The sequence below is a fragment of the Aethalodelphis obliquidens genome, unplaced genomic scaffold (genome assembly GCF_003676395.1).
Source record: "Aethalodelphis obliquidens isolate GAN/ISIS:26980383/991018 unplaced genomic scaffold, ASM367639v1 scaffold107, whole genome shotgun sequence".
NCBI classification, from domain to species: domain Eukaryota; kingdom Metazoa; phylum Chordata; class Mammalia; order Artiodactyla; family Delphinidae; genus Aethalodelphis; species Aethalodelphis obliquidens.
The window spans coordinates 2,492,348-2,516,856 of NW_020838051.1; the positions used below are offsets into that span (position 1 = coordinate 2,492,348).

General features: G+C 37.5%; 1 long non-coding RNA gene across 1 annotated transcript in view; it reads left to right on the forward strand.

The window, feature by feature from the left end:
- Positions 1 to 24,509, forward strand: part of LOC113614862 (uncharacterized) — a 123,897-nt gene that overhangs the window by 47,757 nt on the left and 51,631 nt on the right. The window contains exon 2 of the long non-coding RNA XR_003430750.1: positions 10,156 to 10,237. This is a non-coding gene — a long non-coding RNA (uncharacterized LOC113614862). The remainder of the gene's footprint in view (positions 1 to 10,155; positions 10,238 to 24,509) is intronic.

A 24,509-nucleotide genomic window follows, 5' to 3' on the forward strand; every position in this document is an offset into this window, starting at 1 on the left:
AAGTGCTCTAAAGCAGTCTACAGGTACTGTCTCACTTCTTCACTTCTCATTTACTTTTTCAAAGTTTAATTTGGTTTTTATTTTTGTCAAATGTATACATATCCATTGTTAATAATTCAAATAATTCTACAAGGCTTGCTCTGAAAAATAGCTTGTTCCACCTAGCCACCACCATTTCTCACTTCCTAGAAGCAAACACTTAACTCTTTCAGTTCATTCTATTGGTATTTATGTCCATATGTAAATAACATGCTCACGTTGTTATGTATCATTATCCCCCATTATCAACATTCTCCACCAGAGTGGTACATTTGTTATAATTGATGAACCTACATTGACAGATCATCAGTCAAAGTCCATAGTTTACTTTAGGGTTCACTCTTCGTTTTGTACACTATATGGGTTAGGATAAATATATAATGACATGAGTCATTATGGTATCATACAGAGTATTTTCACTGCTCTAAAAATCCTTTGTGGGGAATTCCCTGGTGGTCCAATGGTTAGGACTCTGAGCTTCCACTGCAGGGGGTACAAGTTCCATCCCTGGCCAGGGAACTAAGATCCTACAAGCTGAGAGGCACGACCCAAAAAAAAAAAATCCTTCGCGTTCTTCCTATTCATTCCTCCCCACCCTTTCCTACATGTTATCTAAATAACATGCTTACACAACCTAAGTGTCAACTGACAGATGAATGGATAAAGAAGAGGTGGTGTGTATATATATATATATATATATATATATATATATATATATACACACACACACACAATGGAATACTACTTAGCCATAACAAGAATGAATTTTTGGCATTTGCAGCAACATGGATGGACTTGGAGGGCATCATGCTAAGTAAAATAAGTCAGACAGAGAAAGATAGATGCTGTATGATATCACTTATATGTGGAACCTAAAAACCACAACAGACTAGTGAATACAAAAAAGAAGCAGACTCACAGATAGAACAAGCTAGTGGTTACCAGTGGGGAGAGGGAAGGAGGGAGGGGCAATAGAGGGGTAGGGGTTAAAAAAAGGGTTATTATGAGATTATATGAAATCATGTGTGTGAAACTTTTGAAAATTGTGAAGCACTATAGAATTTACTTTTTTCTGTTGAATTTTTATTTTTAATTTTTAAAATTTATTTTAATTTTAAATTTTTATTGGAGTATAGTTGATTTACAATGTTGTGTTAGTTTCAGGTGTACAACAGTGAATCAGTTATACATATACATATATCCACTCTTTTTTTTAGATTCTTTTCCCTTATAGGTCATTACAGAGTATTGAGTAGAGTTCCCCATGCTATACAGTAGGTCCTTATTTGTTATCTATTTTATTTATAGTAGTGTGTATATGTCAATCCCAGTCTTCCAATTTATTCGCCCCCTCCTTACCCACTGGTAACCTAAGTTTATTTTCTACATCGGTAACTCTATTTCTGTTTTCTAGATAAATTCATTTGTACCCTTTTTTTTTTTAAAGGGCGTATGCGTTTTTTTTTTAAAGAATATGTTGGGGGTAGGAGTTTATTAATTAATTAATTTATTTTTGCTGTGTTGCATCTTCATTTCTGTACAAGGGCTTTCTCTAGTTGTCGCAAGCGGGGGCCACTCTTCATCATGCTGCGCGGGCCTCTCACTATCGCGGACTCTCTTGTTGTGGAGCACAGGCTCCAGACGCACAGGCTCAGTAGTTGTGGCTCACGGGCCTAGTTGCTCCGCGGCATGTGGGATCCTCCCAGACCAGGGCTCGAACCCGTGTCCCCTGCATTAGCAGGCAGATTCTCAACCACTGAGCCACCAGGGAAGCCCCATTTGTACCCTTTTTTAAGATTCCACATATAAGCAATATCATATGATATTTGTCTTTTTGTGTATGACTTACTTCACTCTCTATGACAATCTCTAGGTCCATCCATGTTGCTGCAAATGGCATTATTTATTTTATTTTATTTTTTACGGCCGACTAATATTCCATTATGTGTGTGTGTGTGTGTGTATACACACACACACATATACAATCACATCTTCTTTATCCATTGCTCTGTTGATGGACAAAGAATCTTTAATTCAATGAAAAAAAAGGAAAATGATAAATAAATAAATAAACAAACAAGTAAATAAATAAATGACATGCTTACGTTGCTACTTTGTGAATTTTTAGCTTTGGCCAGAACCATTGGTTTCTGACTAGAGAAGAAGAGGATTTAGTTTCTTTTACTACCATCCCATCCCCTCTACACCTACATGCTTGTGCACACACAGAAGGACAAGTCCTTTTATCCACCATTCCAATATTATAATTTTAGTTATATCACTATTCAGTATTTATGTGATAATCCCTGTGTAAAATGTTCTTCACATTGGTTTACTCCTCATTTTGATGGAGCACAGCTGTGAATAGAGCATGTTTTCCATTGGCTTCCAGAGAAGGGATACATAGAAAGTAGATAGTTTTTAGAAATTACATGTCTGAAATTATCTTATTTCTACCATCCCACTTAATTGTTAGTTCACTAATACTTTTAAGAAGAATTAAAATAATATTTTATCCATCTTTTTTAGTTGTCCTCAGTGGAAGCATTGATCTAAATTACCTAGCCCACTGTTACTGGAAGTGGAAGATTCATATGTTTCTTTTTTATTTTATTAATTTCTTCTCTCATCTTTTGTACTTCCTTCTACTTTGTTGGGGATTATTTTGCTGCACTTTTTTCTAATTTCTTGAGATGGCTGCTTTAGCTCTTTAATTTTTAGTTTGTCTTCTTTTCTAATTTATACATTTGAGACTATATTCTCTAAGTTCCACTTTAGTTGCAGTTAATATGTGGTATTTCTTTATTCTCCAGTTCAAAATATTTTATAATTTTTATCATGATTTCCTTCTTGCCCAATGAGTTATTTAGAACTGTGTTTCTTAATTTCCAAACATGTGAGTATTTCTAGTTTTCTTTTTGTAATTTTTTTCTGTGTTAGTTGTTGTCAGAAAATATGCTCTGTATTATTTGGTCTTTTGAAATTTGTTGAGGCCAGCTTCATGGTCAAGCATTTTGTTTATAAGTATTGAATATTCTGAAAATAATTCTACATTGAGTATATTTTATTGTTGTATTTTATAAATATCCATTAGAACTTGTGTGTTCATCATGTTGTTCAAATTTTCCATATCCATTCTGATTTTTTATTCTATTTATTTATTAATTACTGAGACGTGTGCTAAAATCTCTATGTTTATGACTTTGTGTATTTCTCCTTTTTCTTTCAATTTTTGCTTTAATTATTTTGATGCTATATTATTAGGTACAAGTTTTAAATGGTTTTATCTTCCTGGTAAACTTTACCTTTGATGTATATAAAGTGATTATCTTTATCTCTGGTAATACTTTTTGACTTACATATTTTCTGACAGTACTATAGCTATCTATCCTAGCTTTCTTTTGATTAGTGTTTGCATGGTATATTTTTTTCTGTCCTTATACTTTAACATTTTTCTAGCCTTAGTTTTTAGATATTGTCACTTTTGATCAAAATGTAGTTTTTTGATTAAAATGTAGTTTTTTAAAGTTAAAATATATCTTTTCTAAGAACCTTTGTCTTTTAACTGGAGTATTGGATTGATTTACATTTGAAGGAATTAATAATAGGTTTTGGTCTTAATTAATCATTCTATTTTGTGCTTTGTATTTCTCTCTTTTATTGCATTATTTCAGATTGAGTACTTTTTAAATCGTTCTAATTTTTTCTACCAGTTTCAAAAATTAAACATTTTTTTCTTTTAGTGGTGCCCTTAGATTACAAAATACTTACTTAATTTGTCAAGTCTAAAATTCATAGGTACCTTTATTTTTCTCTTGGATACTGTAAGGGTCTTAGAACACTTAATTTCATTATTTCTCTCTTCAGTTATAAATTATTCTTGTTTTGTAAAAATTATATTTTAATCTCAAAAACATTATTATTATTGATATTTTAAAGTAATTTTTAAAAGATTTTCCGACAGCTCCACTTCTTCCTTGCCTCTATATTCTTTGTTCCATCATAATTCTTCCTTCTGGAATTTTTCTGCCTGAAATGCATTCTCTAGAATTTTCTTTAGTGAGATTCTGCTGGAGGCAAATTCTCTCCATTTTTGTTTGTCTTAAAACTTCTTCAATTTACAATCACTCTTGAGAATTTTCAACATAGAATTGGTGGTTATTTCCTTTTAGAATACTGAATATATCATTTTACCTTCCTCTGGTTTCCATTGCTCTTGTTAAGAAGTCAGCTTTCAGTCTGTCATTCATCTGAATGCAGTCTGTTCTTTTTTTTCACTCATTGCTTTTGAGATCTTCTCTTTGTCTTAGGTGTTCTGCAGTTTTACTATTATGTGTCTAAGGTAAAAGTCCTTTTATATATCCGGTTGGGACTCACTGGATTTCTTACGTCTGCAGATCTGTGTTTTTCATTAATTCTCAGTCATTAACTTTTCAAATTCTTACCCTTTCTTTTCTTTCTTGGAACTCTAATTAAAAATGTGTTAAACCTTTTCACTCTACACTCTACATAGAGTCTCTTAAATGCTTTTTATTAATTTTCTATACTTTTATATTCCTGTGCTGCATTTTGGATTCTTCTGACCTGTATTTCATTTTACCAACGCTCCCTTTTGCTATATGTAATCTGCTGTTAAACTAATCCATTGAGTTTTAAATTTTAGATTTTAATTGTTTTTTTTAACATCTTTATTGGAGTATAATTGCTTTACAATGGTGTGTTAGTTTCTGCTTTATAACAAAGTGAATCAGTTATACATATACATATGTTCCCATATCTCTTCCCTCTTGCGTCTCCCTCCTTCCCACCCTCCCTATCCCACCCCTCTAGGTGGTCACAAAGCACCGAGCTGATCTCCCTGTGCTATGCGGCTGCTTCCCACTAGCTAGCTATTTTACGTTTGGTAGTGTATATATGTCCATTTCTATAAGTTCTTTGGCTACATTTTCAAATCTCCCTGGAAACTTTTTGTGGTTTCCAGTAAAGTTACTTTCAGGCTTGTGTTTTATTTCATTAAGCTTAGTAGGAATAGTTGTTTTAGATCTGTGTCTTAACAATTCATTCCTATATTCAAAGTCTTCGAGGGTCTGTTTCTACAGTCTCTTATTTTTTCTTAATCTTAATTATGGTATCTCGTTTTCTTGGGGCTTTCTTATTTTTGTCTGTGTAATGGTCATTGTTCTTGAAAACGGTGTGGGACTTCTTTGCAACCTGGGAATGATGTGCCTTCCTCCAAATAGTATTTGCATTTACATATGCTTTAGGATCACTAACAGTGGTTCTTCAACTTGGCTATATATAGAATTGTCTGATGAACTTTAAAAAATCCTGATGTCCAAGCTGAACTATATAGACCATTTAAATCAGAATCTGCAGAAGTCGAATCCAGGCATCAGTTTTTAAAGCTACTCAGGTGATTTCAATGAGCATCCACGGCTCAGAACTGCAGATATAAAATAACAACCCTTTCTGACTTACTTATATACACTACCAAATGTAAAACAGATAGCTAGTGGGAAGCAGTCGCATAGCACAGGGAGATCAGCTTGGTGCTTTGTGACCACCTAGAGGGGTGGAATAGGGAGGGTGGGAGGGAGGGAGATGCAAGAGGGAAGAGATGTGGGGATATATGTATATGTATAGCTGATTCACTTTGTCATAAAGCAGAAACTAACACACTGTTGTAAAGCAATTATACTCTAATAAAGATGTTAAAAAAAAAAAAAACAACCCTGCTTGAAGTTGTTTTTGGCCCACCCAGGTGATTTGACTTTGGGATGCGAATCTGCTGGAAGCTACTGTCTTTACAAATTCTGAGAGATTTCCCCTTCATCCACCACTTGCTCAATACCAGTTGGCATATGGTAACTTTTTTCTAATGTCAACAGTATATTGAAGATGAGGAATACAGGGACAGGATTATAGGAGGTTTTGAGAGAGTATTTAATTCATCTACCTCCACCATTTATGAATCATACGCAAAGCATTTTTTACCGTATCCAATTATTCATTCATTACATTAGCTGTACTAAGTTAAAGATAATGATGGTGAAAACGTAAAATGCTTTTTGAATTTTATGGTGTTGTCCATGAAACATGTTGGTTTTATCATGTATTATTTAATTTCTTCTGGGAAGTTTTCATGCTGACCCCTAAAGAATATCTGTAGGGTCTGATTATTCAACTTGTAAGTAAAACGATTAATTTTATTGAAGGTGGACCTTGCTATCTCCTGTTGGAAAGACCCCTAGACAATGTTAATGCATTATGAAATCATAAATTGAAATTGGCTTGCTTTTATCTGTGAGGATCTTGGCATGTATTAGGATTAATCAATATATTACTCCCACGTATACTTCATTTTTTGATAACACATTACATTTAGTATGAGCAACAGAAATCATGATTTTATGTTAACGGAATGACATCATCTTCCTTTTTTCCTTTCAGCATTAAATACCTCATTCCTGTGTTGGGAGATAACACGTTGCGGCATTTGTCAGTGTTATTTCCAGTCCAACTTCTCCTTTTTAAGTTCATTATTCTTTTAGGTTCTTAATTATGAGCTGTCTTCTACTCAGTGTAGTTCACTATTTCTGTAATCATAAGAATCCATTCTCAGTCCTTTATAGGTGAAAAAAGGACAAAAACTACCCAAGCAGCCATTGAGTGCTGGGTACTGGAGCGTGTCCACTAACCTGTCAGCATTTCCCAAGATGTGTGTTGGGCAGAATTAAGTAGGTTCATAGATATTCTGTAAAATATATTTCCATGGTCAGGTAAGTTCAGGGAGGGCTAGATTAAATGAAGTTAAGCTGGTTTGTTTAAGGGAGGCTTGGTAGAATCTTTAATATCCAAATATGCATTTTGAATTTCTCAAGGAAATATTTTATTTGAGCATTTAAAATGATTAATGTTCTTCAGAAATTTGGAAAATACTCATATATGATGATATTAAACCTTCATAATTGCCTTTTCACGTAATTATTGGTCCTGTTTTTACAGATGAGGGAACTTAGGTTTAAAGAAGTTGTTAGTTTGTTCAGTGTCAAAGAGCTATGAGGTGGAGTCTGGATGCGGATTCAGATCTGTTGTATACAAGAGTCTGCATTCACTCTTCCTCTCCCTTGCTCCCTCCCTCCTTTCTTCTCATCCTGCCTTTTAAAATTACATTTATTTATATGATTGTAAAATTAACATATATTTTCACTGAAGACTCTGAAAAAACAAACAAAAGCACAATGAAGAAAATAAAAATTACTCATAACCTCCTTCCCTGAGATAACATTAGAATTTTAATTAAATTAATTAATTAATGGCTGTGTTGGGTCTTCGTTGCTATGTACAGGCTTTCTCTAGTTGCGGCGAGTGGGGGCTACTCTTTGTCTTGATGCACGGGCTTCTCATTGCAGTGGCTTCTCTTGTTGTGGAGCATGAACTCTAGGTGCGCGGGCTTCCGTAGTTGTGGCATGTGGGCTCAGTAGTTGTGGTGCACGGGCTTAGTTGCTCCACGGCATGTGGGATCTTCCAGGGCCAGGGCTCGAACCCATGTCCCCTGCATTGGCAGGCGGATTCTTAACCACTGTGCCACCAGGGAAGTCCAGCATTAGAATTTTAACATTTTATTTTATTACTCTTTTTTTGGACTTTTTTTTTGATGTGGACCATTTTTAAAGTCTTTATTGAATTTGATACAATATTGCTCCTGTTTTATATTTTGGTTTTTTGGCCACGAGTCATGTGGGATCTTAGCTCCGTGACCAGGGATCGAACCCGCACCCCCTGCATTGGGAGGCGAAGTCTTAACCACCCGACCGCCAGGGAAGTCCTGAATTTTAACATTTTAAATGTTTTAAACACACATGTAAATTATATCTATATAGTGTGTGTGTGTGTGTGTGTGTTTTACAAAATCCATATCATACTGTGTGTATTTTTAAACCTGCACTGTTAATTTAATGTAATTAAATAATCTTCTATAATTCAATTCTAATGGCTGCAAATTATTCCATCACAGGCATGCACTAAATTTACTTAGCCAGTTCTCTGTTGTTGGACTTGTAAGTTGTAGCCAATTTTCACTGTTATAAATAGCATTATGATGAACAACTTAGTACATTACATCTTTGTGCACTTGTCTGATTTTTCCTTTGGATTAAACATATACACTCTACTAATAGTGTAGGAGAGTGCTTGTTTATTCATGTTCTGGTCAATATAAGTCTTATATATTTATTTTTATTTCTTGACATTTTTATAAGCAAAACATGCTTTTTATTGTTTAGCTCATTATTACCTCAGTTGTGCCCCTTTGGCTGTCATTAAGCTGCCCTCCTAGTAGTAGGGCTTGTGCCCTATATGATTCGTCCATGAGTGGAGGTTATTTTGCATCCAGCTTTCTTGCTGGTTTTGCCTTATGATATGAATTAGTCAAATCAGTCAGTGAGGTAAGGAGTACAATCTGAGTATAAGACAAGTAATCCACATGGGTATTAAACCTACAGCCATGGTTTTCTTAGCTTCTTGTTCCAGTCTAGCAGTTTTCAACCTGTAGTACACATAACAGATGGCATTCACATGTTGGACACATCATATGGGTACACTCTGTGGACTTCTCACAATTTGTGACATGCTCCATATAATTATACTTCTTTTCTCCTGCTCTATAAAACATTTTGGAATAGAAGTTAGTGTGAGTAGTATTATAATAGGACAACTACTCTAATGTAAAACAAAATAAATAACTCACAATCATCCATCCTTAAAATTTTATTAGTAAGAAATTACTTGCCATGTATCTATAATAGTATAAAATCTCTGCTCTAGCAGAGATGAAAATGAACAATGCCTTAAACAAGATAGAGGTTAATTTATTTATCAAAGTAAAATCTCAGCAGTTATGATGCTGCTGTACTGAGACGTCATCTAGAGCCCAGGCACCCTCCATCTTTTTGCTCTGTCATTCTTAGAATGTTGACTTCATCCACATTATCCAAGATGACTCTCCTAGCATCTGAATTCCAGGCAGCAAGAAGGGTATAAAATGGGAGTAGAGGGCCACATTCTTGCCATTAAGGACATGACCCAAAAATGTAAACTTTACTTTTGCTCATCTTCCTTTGACCAGAACATAGACACACAGAACCACACCAGTTACAGAGTAGCATGGAAAATGTTTTAAACTGGGGAGGCTAAGAGTCTAGCTTAAAATCAGGGGTTCTCTTATTGTGAGAGAGAAGGGGGACAGCTGGAAGTGCCTGTCATAATGTTTCTCATGAGTGTATTGTTTCTGGGTACTTGATAAAACTGCCTTAACAATCTCAACCCTCTGGACCACTGGTCACTGCAGTATCTACTGTCCTTCCCCTGCGTCCCAAACTGGTCAATATGCATTCCCAGTGGTCCTGTGTCTAGATCATTAACCACATTAGTGGACTGAACTGAATATGGGATACATGGTTTGAGACCCACATTGTTCAATATTTAAATTGCTCTTTTGTTCATGGTTTGAATTTTAATGAGAATTTAATTTGTGCTGGGGTCCTGGCCTTAATGTGAATAAACCTAAATGGTTAGCCTTACCATTTTTCTATACCGTTTACACAGGAGCAATGCTAAGCTGAACTAAATGGAAATTATCATGTGTTAGTTATTGGCATTTAGAGAATAAAGGGTATACATATTAAGAAAATGTAAAAAGAAACAATTTTATCACTGCCATTTCAAAATGTGCCTTTAATATATCCCCCCTTTTTACCCAAAGGAAAATAAGCAAGTCAGCAATACATTTTAACTTGAAAAATTCTAGCTGAAACTTTCTTGGTTGGGGTGGGGTGTGGATTGTGGAAAGGTGGGATGACTACTCTTATTGTTAAGAAGCTGGCATCACTGGCATTTTTTTCTGCTTTATTTTCCTAAATATTCAATCATGTGATCTCCCAGTTACATAGCATCTGCTTCCTTCACGTTTTAGCCTAGGGCTGGCCTTGAACGTGGTTATATCGTCATATGAAACAGAGAGGAATAGCCCTTGAACAGTCTTTAGTCATGGTTGATATGATGCTGGAAATAAAGGATCCAAGCTAATGAACATTAATATTAATGCATGTTTTACAGGTGCAGCATGAGTCTTTGATGTGTACTCAATTCAGGCAAACCTAGCAACTTGGAAAGTGTCATATACATCAAGTTCAGATCCGTGAGTAGATATGAATAACAGATGCTTCTGTGTTCTGGAGCACAGTTCTGAAACCCAACATGTTCTGAATGTTCTTTATACTCAAGGAATTTAACAAGCCAGATCAACATAATGACCATTAAACTCATACCCCACCCTCATATCCAACCCTTTTTCTGAATACTCATTTTAGAGAAATATGGGACTTTTTAGGATATGTGTGGGTGAGTCTACCTGTTGAAAGACAATTTCACACCTCTACCAATTTCCTAATTCTCTGTAGACCCCGATGGCTTTTTTTTTCTTCTCCTATGTTTCTTTTTTTTTTTTACATCTTTATTGGAGTATAATTGCTTTACAATGGTGTGTTAGTTTCTGCTTTATAACAAAGTGAATCAGCTATACATATACATATATCCCTATATCTCCTCCCTCTTGGGTCTCCCTCCCACCCTCCCTATCCCACCCCTCTAGGTGGTCACAGAGCAGTGAGCTGACCTCCCTGTGCTATGCGGCTGCTTCCCACTAGCCATCGGTTTTATATTTGGTAGTGTATATAAGTCCATGCCACTCTCTCACTTTGTCCTAGCTTACCCTTCCCCCTCCCCGGGTCCTCAAGTTCATTCTCTATGTCAGTGTCTTTATTCCTGTCCTGCCCCTGGGTTCTTCAGAACCATTTTTTTCTTTTTTAGATTCCGTATATATGTGTTAGCATACGGTATTTGTTTTTCTCTTCTGACTTACTTTACTCTGTATGACAGACTCTAGGTCCATTCACCTCACTACAAATAACTCAATTTCGTTTCTTTTTATGGCTGAGTAATATTCCATTGTATATATGTGCCACATCCATCTTCTTTATCCATTCATCTGTCGTTGGACATTTAGGTTGCTTCCATGTCCTGGCTATTGTAAATAGTGCTGCACTGAACATTGTGGTACATGACTCTTTTTGAATTATGGTTTTCTCAGGGTATATGCCCAGTAGTGGGATTGCTGGGTTATATGGTAGTTCTATTTTTAGTTTTTAAAGGAACCTCCATACCGTTCTACATAATAGCTGTATCAGTTTACATTCCCACCAACAGTGCAAGAGGGTTCCCTTTTCTCCACACCCTCTCCAGCATTTATTGTTTGTAGATTTTTTTGATGATGGCCATTCTGACTGGTGTGAGGTGGTAATCACTGTAGTTTTGATTTGCATTTCTCTAATGATTAGTGATGTTGAGCATCCTTTCGTGTGTTTGTTGGCAATCTGTATATCTTCTTTGGAGAAATGTCTCTTTAGGTCTTCTGCCCATTTTTGGATTGGGTTGTTTCTTTCTTTGATATTGAGCTGCATGAGCTGTTTATATATTTTGGAGATTAACCCTATGTCCGTTGATTCATTTGCAAATAATTTCTCCCATTCTGAGGGTTGTCTTTTCGTCTTGTTTATGGTTTCCTTTGCTGTGCAAAAGCTTTTAAATTTCATTAGGTCCCATTTGTTTATTTATTTGTGTATTTATTTTGCGGTACGTGGGCCTCTCACTGTTGTGGTCTCTCCCGTTGCGGAGCAGAGGCTCCGGACGCACAGGCTCAGCGGCCATGGCTCACGGGCCTAGCCACTCTGCAGCATGTGGGATCTTCCCGGACCGGGGCACGAACCCGTGTCCCCTGCATCGGCAGGCGGACTCTCAACCACTGCGCCACCAGGGATGCCCCCATTTGTTTATTTTTATTTCCATTTCTCTAGGAGGTGGGTCAAAAAGGATCTTGCTGTGATTTATGTCATAGAGAGTTCTACCTATGTTTTCCTCTAAGATTTTTATGCTGTCTGGCCTTACAGTTAGGTGTTTAATCCATTTTGAGTTTATTTTTATGTATGGTGTTAGGGAGTGTTCTAGTTTCATTCTTTTACATGTAGCTGTCCAGTTTTCCCAGCACCACTTATTGAAGAGGCTGTCTTTTCTCCATTGTATATTCTTGCCTCCTTTATCAAAAATAAGGTGACCATATGTGCATGGGTTTATCTCTGGGCTTTCTATCCTGTTCCATTGATCAATATTTCTGTTTCTGTGCCAGTACCATACTGTCTTGATTGCTGTAGCTTTGTAGTATAGTCTGAATTCAGGGAGCCTTATTCTTCCAGCTCCATTTTTCTTTCTAAAGATTGCTTTGGCTATTCGGGGTCTTCCATACAAATTGTGAAATTTTTTGTTCCAGTTCTGTGAAAAATGCCATTGGTAATTTGATAGGGATTGAATTGAATGTGTAGATTGCTTTGGGTCGTGTAGTCATTTTCACAACACTGATTCTTCCAATCCAAGAACATGGTATATCTCTCCATCTGTTTGTACCATCCTTAATTTCTTTCATCAGTGTCTTATAGTTTTCTGCATACAGGTTTTTTGTCTCTTTACGTAGGTTTATTCCTAGGTATTTTTTTCTTTTTGTTGCAGTGGTAAATGGGAGTGTTTCCTTAATTTCTCGTTCAGATTTTTCATCATTAGTATATAGGAATGCAAGAGATTTCTGTGCACTAATTTTGTATCCTGCAACTTTAACAAATTCATTGCTTCGCCCTAGTAGTTTTCTGGTAGAGTCTTTTGGATTCTCTATGTATAGTGTCATGTCACCTGCTAACAGTGACAGCTTTACTTCTTCTTTTCTGATTTGGATTCCTTTTATTTGTTTTTCTTCTGTGACTGCTGTGGCTAAAACTTCCAAAACTATGTTGAGTAATAGTGGTGAGAGTGGGCAACCTTGTCTTGTTCCTGATCTTAGTGAAAATGGGTTCAGTTTTTCACCATAGAAAACAATGTTGGCTGTGGGTTTGTCATATATGGCCTGTATTATGTTGAGGTAAGTTCCCTCTATGCCTGCTTTCTGGAGGTTTTTTTTTTTTTTTTTTTTTTTTTTTTTAACATCTTTATTGGAGTATAATTGCTTTACAATGGTATGTTAGTTTCAGCTTCACAACAAAATGAATCAGTTATATATATACATATATTCCCATATCTCTTCCCGCTTGCGTCTCCCTCCCTCCCACCCTCCCTATCCCACCCCTCCAGGCGGTCACAAAGCACCGAGCTGATCTCCCTGTGCTATGCGGCTGTTTCCCACTAGCTATCTACCTTACATTTGGTAGTGTATATATGTCCATGCCTCTTTATCGCTTTGTCACCGTTTACACTTCCCCCTCCCCATAGCCTCAAGTCCATTCTCTAGTAAGTCTGTGTCTTTATTCCTGTTTCACCCCTAGGTTTTTCATGACATTTTTTTTTTTAAATTCCATATATATGTGTTAGCATACGGTATTTGTCTCTCTCTTTCTGACTTACTTCACTCTGTATGACAGACTCTAGGTCTATCCACCTCATTACAAATAGCTCAATTTCGTCTCTTTTTATGGCTGAGTAATATTCCATTGTATATATGTGCCACATCTTCTTTATCCATTCATCCGATGATGGACACTTAGGTTGTTTCCATCTCTGGGCTATTGTAAATAGAGCTGCAATGAACATTTTGGTACATGACTCTTTTTGAATTATGGTTTTCTCAGGGTATATGCCCAGTAGTGGGATTGCTGGGTCATATGGTAGTTCTATTTGTAGCTTTTTAAGGAACCTCCATACTGTTCTCCACAGTGGCTGTATCAATTTACATTCCCACCAACAGTGTAAGAGGGTTCCCTTTTCTCCACACCCTCTCCAGCATTTATTGTTTCTAGATTTTTTGATGATAGCCATTCTGACTGGTGTGAGATGATATCTCATTGTAGTTTTGATTTGCATTTCTCTCATGATTAGTGATGTTGAGCATTCTCTCATGTGTTTGTTGGCACTCTGTATGTCTTCTTTGGAGAAATGTCTATTTAGGTCTTCTGCCCATTTTTGGATTGGGTTGTTTGTTTTTTTGTTATTAAGCTGCATGAGCTGCTTATAAATTTTGGAGATCAATCCTTTGTCAGTTGCTTCATTTGCAAATATTTTCTCCCATTCTGAGGGTTGTCTTTTGGTCTTCTTTATGGTTTCCTTTGCTGCGCAAAAGCTTTTAAGTTTCATTAGGTCCCATTTGTTTACTCTTGTTTTTATTTCCATTACTCTAGGAGGTGGGTCAGAAAGAATCTTGCTGTGATTTATGTCATAGAGTGTTCTGCCTATGTTTTCCTCTAAGAGTTTGATAGTTTCTGGCCTTACATTTAGGTCTTTAATCCATTTTGAGCTTATTTTTGTGTATGGTGTTAGGGAGTGATCTAACTTCATACTTTTACATGTAGCTGTCCAGTTTTCCCAGCACCACTTATTGAAGAGGCTGTCCTTTCTCCACTGTACATTCTTGCCTTCTTTATCAAAGATAAGGTGACCATATGTGCATGGGTTTATCTCTGGGCTTTCTATCCTGTTCCATTGATCTATCTTTCTGTTTTTGTGCCAGTACCATACCGTTTTGATAACTGTAGCTTTGTAGTATAGTCTGAAGTCTGGGAGCCTGATTCCTCCAGTTCCTTCTTTCGTTCTCAAGATTGCTTTGGCTATTCGAGGTCTTTTGCGTCTCCATTTTTTTTTTTATCATAAATGGGTGTTGAATTTTGTGGAAAGCTTTTTCTGCATCTATTGAGATGATCATATGGTTTTTATCCTTCAGTTTGTTAATATGGTGTATCACATAGATTGATTTCCATATATTGAAGAATCCTTGCATTCCTGGGATAAACCCCACTTGGTCATCGTGTATGATCCTTTTAATGTGCTGTTGGATTGTGTTTGCTAGTATTTGGTTGAGGATTTTTGCATCTATGTTCATCAGTGATACTGGCCTGTAGTCTTCTTTCTTTGTGACATCCTTGTGTGGTTTTGGTATCAGGGTGATGGTGGTCTTGTAGAATGAGTTTGGGAGTGTTCCTCCCTTTGCTCTATTTTGGAAGAGTTTGAGAAGGCTGGGTGTTAGCTCTTCTCTAAATGTTTGATAGAATTCGCCTGTGAAGCCATCTGGTACTGGGCTTTTGTTTGTTGAAAGATTTTTAATCACAGTCTCAATTTCAGTGCCTGTGATTGGTCTGTTTATATTTTCTGTTTCTTCCTGGTTCAGTCTCGGGAGGTTGTGCTTTTTTAAGAAATTGTCCGTTTCTTCCAGGTTGTCCATTTTATTGGCATAGAGTTGCTTGTAGTAATCTCTCATGATGCTTTGCATTTCTGCAGTGTCAGTTGTTACTTCTCCTTTTTCATTTCTAATTCTATTGATTTGAGTCTTCTCCCTTGTTTTCTTGATGAGTGTGACTAATGGTTTGTCAATTTCATTTATCTTCTCAAAGAACCAGCTTTTCTGCTAACTTTGGGGGTTTTTTGTTCTTTTTTCTCTAATTGCTTTAGGTGTGAGGTTAGGTTGTTTATTTGAGATGTTTCTTGTTTCTTGTGGTAGGATTGTATTGCTGTAAACTTCCCTCTCAGAACTGCTTTTGCTGAATCCCAAAGGTTTTGGGTCGTCGTGTTTTCATTGTCATTAGCTTCTAGGTATTTTTTGATTTCCTCAGTGATCTCTTGGTTATTTAGTAGTGTATTGTTTAGCCTCCATGTGTTTGTGTTTTTTACAGATTTTTTTCCTGTAATTGATATCTAGTCTCATAGTGCTGTGGTCAGAAAAGATACTTGATACAATTTCACTTTTCTTAAATTAACCGAGGCTTGATTTGTGCCCCAAGATATGATCTATCCTGGAGGGTGTTCCATGAGCACTTGAGAAGAAAGTGTTGTCTGTTGCTTTTGGATGGAATGTCCTATAAATATCAGTTAAGTCCATCTTGTTTAATGGGTCATTTAAAGCTTGTGTTTCCTTATTTATTTTCATTTTGGTTTATCTGTCCTTTGGTGATAGTGGAGTGTTAAAGTCCCCTACTGTGGTTGTGTTACTCTCGATTTCCCCTTTTATGGCTGTTAGTATTTGCCTTATGTTTTGAGGTGCTCCTATGTTGGGTGCAGAAATATCTACAATTTTTATGTCTTCTTCTTGGATTGATCCCTTGATCATTGTGTATTGTCCTTCTTTGTCTCTTGCAGTAGTCTTTATTTTAAAGTCTATTTTATCTGATATGAGAATTGCTACTCCAGCTTTCTTTTTTTTTTTTTTTTTGTGGTACACGGGCCTCTCACTGTTGTGGCCTCTCCCGTTGCGGAGCACAGGCTCCGGACGCGCAGGCTCAGCGGCCATGGCTCACGGGCCCAGCCACTCCACAGCGTGTGGGATCTTCCCAGACCGGGGCACGAACCCGTGTCCCCTGCATCGGCAGGCAGACTCTCAACCACTGCGCCACCAGGGAAGCCCTCCAGCTTTCTTTTGATTTCCATTTGCTTGGAATATCTTTTTCCATCCCCTCAACTTTCAGTCTGTATGTGTCCCTAGGTCTGAAGTGGGTCTCTTGTAGACAGCATATATATGGGTATTGCTTTTGTATCCATTCAGCCAGTCTGTGTCTTTTGGTTGGAGCATTTCATCCGTTTACATTTAGGGGAATTATTGATATGTATGTTCTTATTACCATTTTCTTAATTCTTTCGGTTTGTTATTGTAGGTCTTTTCCTTCTCTTGTGTTTCCTGCCTAGAGAAGTTCCTTTAGCATTTATTGTAAAGCTGGTTTGGTGGTGCTGAATACTCTTAGCTTTTGCTTGTCCGTTGAATCTGAATGAGGTCCTTGCTGGGTAGAGTAATCTTGGTTGTAGGTTTTTCCCTTTCACATTCAGCCTTTTTAAAAAAGAAGGATATTTTGCCATTTGTGACAACATAGATGGACTTGGAGGACATTGTGACAGTGAAATAAGCCAGACACAGAAATTAATTCTTATTGTAGCATATCCCATCCAAAACCATTGGCAAAGACAGGCAGCAAAGAAATGTGCCACACCTGGCTCATCATTTGCTAACCCCTCTCGACCTAATGCTGTAAACTCCTCATCACGTGAATGTTACATAAGAGCAGAAGCTTTGTTTTGTTCATTGCTGTACTGCCAACAGCTAGAACAGTGCCTACAAGCAGCAAGTGCTCAATACAAGTTGATGTTGCTGGACATAAATATAGCTCTGAGCCTTGAAAGAACAAAGTCACCTTTTCATAACCAAGGTTATATATGCAAATATTAGCTTCTTCTAATTCCCATTTCCATTATGAAAACTTCTTTGGCAAAACTCAGATTTACAGGTCTGCATCTGATCTGCTAAACCAGTCACAATACATGTCACTGGAATAAAAGTACATTTCAGATCTGAGCATTTGTGAGTATACAAGTATAAAGATTGTTATTTCCAAGGTTCATGTTTTACCAAATTAACATTTCATGCAAGATGAGTAAGTTCTGTGCCTATAGCTAACAATACTGTATCATATACTCACATTTTTCTAATAGGGCAGATTTTTTTTTTTTTTTTTCGTACGCGGGCCTCTCACTGTTGTGGCCTCTCCCGTTGCAGAGCACAGGCTCCGGACGCGCAGGCTCAGCGGCCACGGCTCACGGGCCCAGCCACTCCGCGGCATGTGGGAACTACCTGGACCGGGGCACGAACCCATGTCCCCTGCATCGGCAGGCGGACTGTCAACCACTGCGCCACCAGGGAAGCTCTAAGGCAGATCTTATGTTAAGTGTTCTTACAACAAAAAAAATAATGAAAGTGATGAGAGTAAACTTTGGGAGGTAATGGAGGTCTATGGATGTCTTGATGGTGGTGTATACTTATCCCCAAACTCATCAAGTTGTATGCATGAAATATGTCCCGATTTTACATGTCAGTCATACCTCAGTGAAGTGTTTTTTTAGAGAATGTCTTAGTTTGCATTTCCCCAGAAGCAGACCTCAAGGCAAAGACTCAAGTACAAGTAGTTCATCTGGAGGTGAGGAAACATTGGTATGGGAGTGGGGAAGTGAGACAGGAAAGAGAAGGTGGCCAAAAAAACCCCACCAATGTGAGTGATTGTTGCTTAATGTCATGAGAAAAGTCTAGGAAACAGAGCCTCCCTCCTGCGGGGCAAGGGAGCTGGGATGTTTATATGCCAACTCTCATTAGTCATCCATTGAGGCCTTTTGGGAGCAAGGTTGATGCTAAGTCTGGCTTTCTGTGTGAGCAGCAAGGTGGGCTTTGGTATCCTAAGAAAGCCCTGAGGCACAGGCACACAGGTTCTGGAAGCTGGAAGACAGCACAGCATGCAGTGAGTTTGTAAGGACTGAGGTTAGAGGATGTGGGCTGGGCTGCACAGATGTTGAGGGAGAGCTGGTTTTCCACAGTAAATGAAAGCACTCCTCCTGTTTCACAGATGGAACTGATGCATGGGCAAAGCAAACTGAAATAATTCTTCTAAGACTTCGTTAGTGGTGTAGTAAGATAGGTGTGTCACAATGGGCTACCTTTTTTTGTTGTTGGAGTATAGTTGATTTACAATGTTGTGTTAGTTTCAGGTATACAGCAAAGTGAATCAGCTATACATATACATGTATCCACTCTTTTTAAGATTCTTTTCCCATATAGACCATTGCAGAGTATTGAGTAGAGTTCCCTGTGCTATACAGCAGGTTCTTATTAGTTATCTATTTTATATATAGTAGTGTGTATATGTCAATCTCAATCTCCCGATTTATCCCTCCCCCTCCCTTATCCCCTGGAAACCGTCAGTTTGTTTTCTACATCTGTAATTCTATTTCTGTTTTGTAAATCAGTTAATTTGTACCCTTTTTTAAGATTCCACATATAAGCAATATCATATGATATTTGTCTTTCTGTGTCTGACTTCACTCAGTTTGACAGTCTCTAGGTCCATCCATGTTGCTGCAAATGGCATTATTTTGTTCTTTTTTATGGCTGAGTAATATTCCACTATATATAGGTACCACATCTTCTTTATCCATTCCTCTGTTGATGGACATTTAGGTTGCTTCCATATCCTGGCTATTGTAAATAGTGCTGTGATGAACATTGGGGTGCATGTATCTTTTGGAATTATGGTTTTCTTCAAGTATATGCCCAGGAGTGGGATTGCTGGGTCATATGGTAGTTCTATTTGTAGTTTCTTAATTAACCTCCATACTGTTCTCCATAGTGCCTGTATCAATTTACATTCCCACCAATAGTGTAAGACGGTTCCCTTTTCTCCACACCCTGTCCAGGATTTATTGTTTGTAGATTTTTTGATGATGGCCATTCTGACCGGTGGGAGGTGATACCTCATTGTGGTTTTGATTTGCATTTCTCTCATAATTAGTGATGTTGAGCATCTTTTCAGGTGTTTGTTGGACATCTGTATGTCTTCTTTGGAGAAATGTCTATTAGGTCTTCCACCCATTTTTGGATTGGGTTTTTTTTTTTTTTGATATTGAGCTGCATGGGCTGTTTGTATATTTTGGAGATTAAACCCTTGTCAGTTGCTTCATTTGCAAATATTTTCTCCCATTCTGAGGGTTGTCTTTTTGTTTTGTTTATGGCTTCCTTTGCTGTGAGGAAGCTTTTAAAGTTTCATTAGGTCCCATTTGTTTATTTTTGTTTTTATTTTCATTACTTTAGGAGATGGATCAAAAAAGATCTTGCTGCGATTTATGTCAAAGAGTTTTCTGCCTATTTTTTCCTCTAAGAGTTTTATAGTGTCTGGCCTTAAAGTTAGGTCTTTAATCCATTTTGAGTTTATTTTTGTGTATGGTGTTAGGGAGTGTTCTAATTTCATTCTTTTACATGTAGCTGTCCAGTTTTCCCAGCACCACTTATTGAAGAGACTATCTTTTCTCCGTCACTTTAGCAGTATAATTTTCTCTTACTGCTAGGTAAAACATACACTGGATTGGAGGTGGTACCTTCTTGTGGAGACACTAGATGGTGCTGTTCTCTAAGTAGAAATCTACAACTAGCATTCTGATGCTGGTCTATTATTACAGCTTAGCACACAATTTTAAATCAGTTGGGCTTCAATCAATCAGAAAGTATTTACTGAATACCCATTAAGCGCCAGAGTTGGGCCTGAAATAGAAAGGAAAATAGCATTAAGAAGAGAAAGGCAGCAAAGCCCCAAACCTAAGCAGGAGCTTTCCAATTTAAATCAGCCTGGATTTTCCCTTTCTTTAGAGAACCTGTAGAGAATTTATGTAGCATAAGAATTTTATTTTTTGTGTGAAAGAACTTTGTATTAATGCAACCATATTTAGCATCAGTGTTTGACTATATTTTGATTGAATGTTATATATTCAGTTACTGATTAACTATATTTGCTTTCTGACTTTATAACGAAATAAAAAGCCATGTTTTCTGTAAAATAATGTTTTAATATCCTTCTCAAATATGTCTTCTCCATGAAGCTTTACCTGTGAAATCCCACTAGCTTTAATTACTCCAAACTTCTCTTCTTTCCCTTAGTAACTCTAGGGAGTCCTTAAAGCAGTGCTTCCTAAACTTTCATGTGCATAACAGGTACCTGGGGATCCGGTTAAAAAGATTCCGAGTCAGTGGTCTGGGGTACAGTCTGAGATTTTGCATTTCTAATGATCTCCCAGATGGTATTGATACTGCTGCTCCATAGGCTGCACTCTGAGTGGATTTTCACTGGGAAATATGGTGGTTGAATGAGTTTTGCCCCAGTTAGAAACATGTTTTAATTTTAATTTCCTGTAGGAAGAGTACTTTCTTCCTTTGTGACTCTCCTTCCATCTTCAACTTCCTTTACCCCAGCCCCACCATGTTTTTATAATTGTGTACATTGCATATAGTAGACACTTACTATATGAAGATGATGCTTGGGAAAAGAAAAACTGTTTTGCCCTAAAACATGGAGTGTTGGATAGATTCCATTTGTCCTTCCAGAGCCAGTCTCCTTTTGTGTTTGCCCTGGGATGCTGACCTGTGTGGATCTCATCAAGGTGTTTTATGTCCTCTGGCTTCCAGGTAGGTTCAGCCCATGGTAGCCCCAGCAGAAGTTCAGAGAGGGAGTGAGATCAGGTATTTATCTCTTGGCTCCCTCCCTCCAAAGTTACCTTGGGCTGGCTGAGAACTTCTGAAGGTCAGTGCCCTTCACACAACTCTCTCCTTTTGCTTTCTGGAAACTGTTCCCTTCCCCCGCTCCCTTTCAGCCTAGGGGTTGTAATTGTCCCTGTATTATTAACCCTGGGCTACTTGTGGTTCCCCTGCATCTTGCCCACACCTTTTTAAAAGAGGTCCTTTTAATATAAATCCTCCTCAAATTAACCTAATTTGCGAGTGCCAACCCATTTGGACCCTGACTGAAACACTTGGTTGCCATTGATTTTGGAAATATAAATAGGTAAAATTTGATGGAGCTGTAGGAAGACATAAAATAACAGAATTTGAGCCAAATAGAACAGGCTTGATTTTGACAAATATTTAATTGCTTTACAATTTCAGGGACATGTCAGTATTGTATGAGTTTATCAACTCTGTGGGGCAATGACTGAAATTTGACTTAGGTTTTCCATTATCTCTGTGGTATTTGAAAGATTCATACAAATTCTTCTATTTCTCGCGTCAGTGTGGGTCAGAGTCTAAGTTAGATGTAGCTGAGCAGGGGCTTCTGGCTTGTTAGAGATTTCCCAGACTGCTGGTCTTTATTCTCATTACAATGGATTATGACAAACAACAGAAATGTAAATTTCACTTACTCTGCAAAACAATGGTAATCATTGTCTCTCTTTGACTCACCCTTTTTATCTGAACAGATTAATTTTGCTATTCTCTCATCTGACGGTATCTGTGCATACGTATGGGAATATAAAGATACTCAATCCAAGTATTTACTTACAAAAAAAGAGCTTTATAGTGGTCTGATTGAAGGAGATATGCTTTGTGTTAAATGTACCTATTACCATATTTAATTTACACCTATTAAAATGTCAAAGAATGATCCATTTTGAATTTGACCTGGAATATTCCAGGGTGATAAAGTTTCTAGTCCTCTTTGCGACAGGGATTTCCTTTTGGCTGTATTGACTCCTTCTCCACGAGACTCTAGCACTTGAGGCTGCAAATTCATTCTTCTCCTAAATAAATGGTCACGATGTTTACCAGAATTTTATTACTATGGCAGAGACCTCATCATTGGGATTTTTTTTTTTAATGGGGAAATTTCATGGCCTGTTTTCAAGGTTATTACTCAGAGCACCAGATATGTAACAAGGTTTTATTTTTCTTTTATATATTGTCACAATCGATGCCAACATAGCAGTTTCAATTGCTCAAATGATCATTGCAGCAGGAACTTTTTCATTCAAGACAATTAGGAAATCTAGTCGGAATGTTTAGAAAAATAAACAGTCGTTGATGGTTTACTAATTGATTTCTTCTTCACTTTAATCATTCATCCATTCACCACCTGGTGATTGAGAACAAGTGCTAAGTATGTAGATAGGAACAATAAATAATCTTTCCTCATAGAGGTTATCTTTTTAGATGAGTAGCACCTGTACACAAATTAATTATAATTTATTTTAGCAATGATAAGGATACTAGGTACGTGACATAGAGGAAGGAGGGCCTAAGTGGTCTGTGGGGAGAGGGGTTAGTTAGGAGAGCTTCATAGAAGAGTTGACATCTGAGTATGGTTTTGAAGGTTGATTAGGAGATAAAGAGATGGCAAATAGGTAGGAGCCAATTTATAAAAAGTCTAAGGAAGTTGGGTTTTATCCTGTAGACAATGAAAACCTCTAGAGAATATTACCTAGGGAAGAAATATGGTCAAGTTTGCATTTTGGAAAGACAGACCTTTTTTGGTGAGGATGTAAGGGATGCCCTGGAAGGGAGGGCTGAAATTGTGTGTGTATGAAGAAAAGTAACTAGTTGCTACAGAAAGAGTCCACATAAGAGCTAAAGACATTCTGGACTAAGGTTATAGTAGTGAGAATGAACAGAAAGAGGCAGATTCAAGAGATAATTAGGAGGTAGAATTGGCAAGACAATGTATGAGAAATCATTGCTAAGATATGGAGTATACATAAGAATATGTTGGGAAAATGGATAGGGAGAAAGGATGAGTTTACTTTTGGATATTTTGAGATTGTGGCACCCCTAACAAGACAGCCAGACTACTAGATAACTCTGGAGCTCAGAAAATAAGTCTGGAGTAGAGCCACATGTTTGGAAATCAGGAAGTTGTTAAAAACCAGAGGAGTAGATGGGATGTTTGAGAGGTTGAGTGCAGAGCAGAGCCCTCCAAACTGCTTTTTTGTCTTCAGCTTTTCCTATATGCAACACTCTAATGTCGCTAATTACAGGAGGATTTCCACCAGGATGCGGAGTGGGAGGGACATGCCCTGAGTTCAGTTAAGAAGATGGACTGCGAAGTTGCCTGTAAATGTAGGAAAAGAATGAGGAGAAGCTAAAGTCCCAGAGTCCAAGGAAAGAAAGAGTTTTAAGAAAGCAAAACTCAATTGCTTAATGGGATAGGTTGGTTTAGATTAAAAAAAAAGAGAGAACATTAAAATTTTTTTAAACATGTGCAGTGATAGTCATTCTTAAGCAGAGGTCTCATTTTAGCATGGAACATGGATGACTCTGAAGTCAGAAATAATTGAGAAGGACCCCGAAGCATTTGAAATGGTTGTCATGGACTGCTTTGCTGAAACCATATGTCCTTGATAGGCTTATCTTCACTTCACTTTGAGCCATCTTTGCTATTTTTAATACCAGCAAGAAGTACTTTGAACACATATTTAAAATTATTTTCTTCAGAATTTGCCTAATCATTGTTTTTTCTATTCTGAAAAAATTTCCTCTGGTAAAATCAGGGGTGCAAAGCCTGCTTTTCTAGAAACAGAATGATATATTCAAACTGCTGAGAGTGATTATTAGAATTCAGGGTCCAAACAGGGACATGACGGTAAAGTTCCTTCTGTCTATGCTGTGAGTAACCTTTGGTGAATCCACTTTGCAAAAACTGCTGCATGAGAGCCTGAGAGTGCTACATCCAGGCTCCCCACTGCTCCTAGTTTGCGACTGTTGATCAGACTTATTGCATTCTGTAGCAATAGGGATGTCAAGCTGTGCTATACTTGAATCAACAGAGAGAATAAAAGGAGTTGTTTATCTGTAAAGAGCGTCGCAGAAGTGTTACAGGAAACATGTGCTTGCACATATATACCTATGTTTATGTCTCGTTCAGTCTTCTGAAGTGAGGCTGGGAAGGTGACGCCCCTTCTCTTGGCCGCTTGTATGTAGGGAGAATCTGGGACCCTGCCAAGAGGTCTGTCAGTGAGCTAGCTGCATGCCAAGGCCGGGTGAGAAGGCTTGGTGGGGTCTAGGTATTAAAGTATTAAAGCAGGAAGATTATGACTTCAGA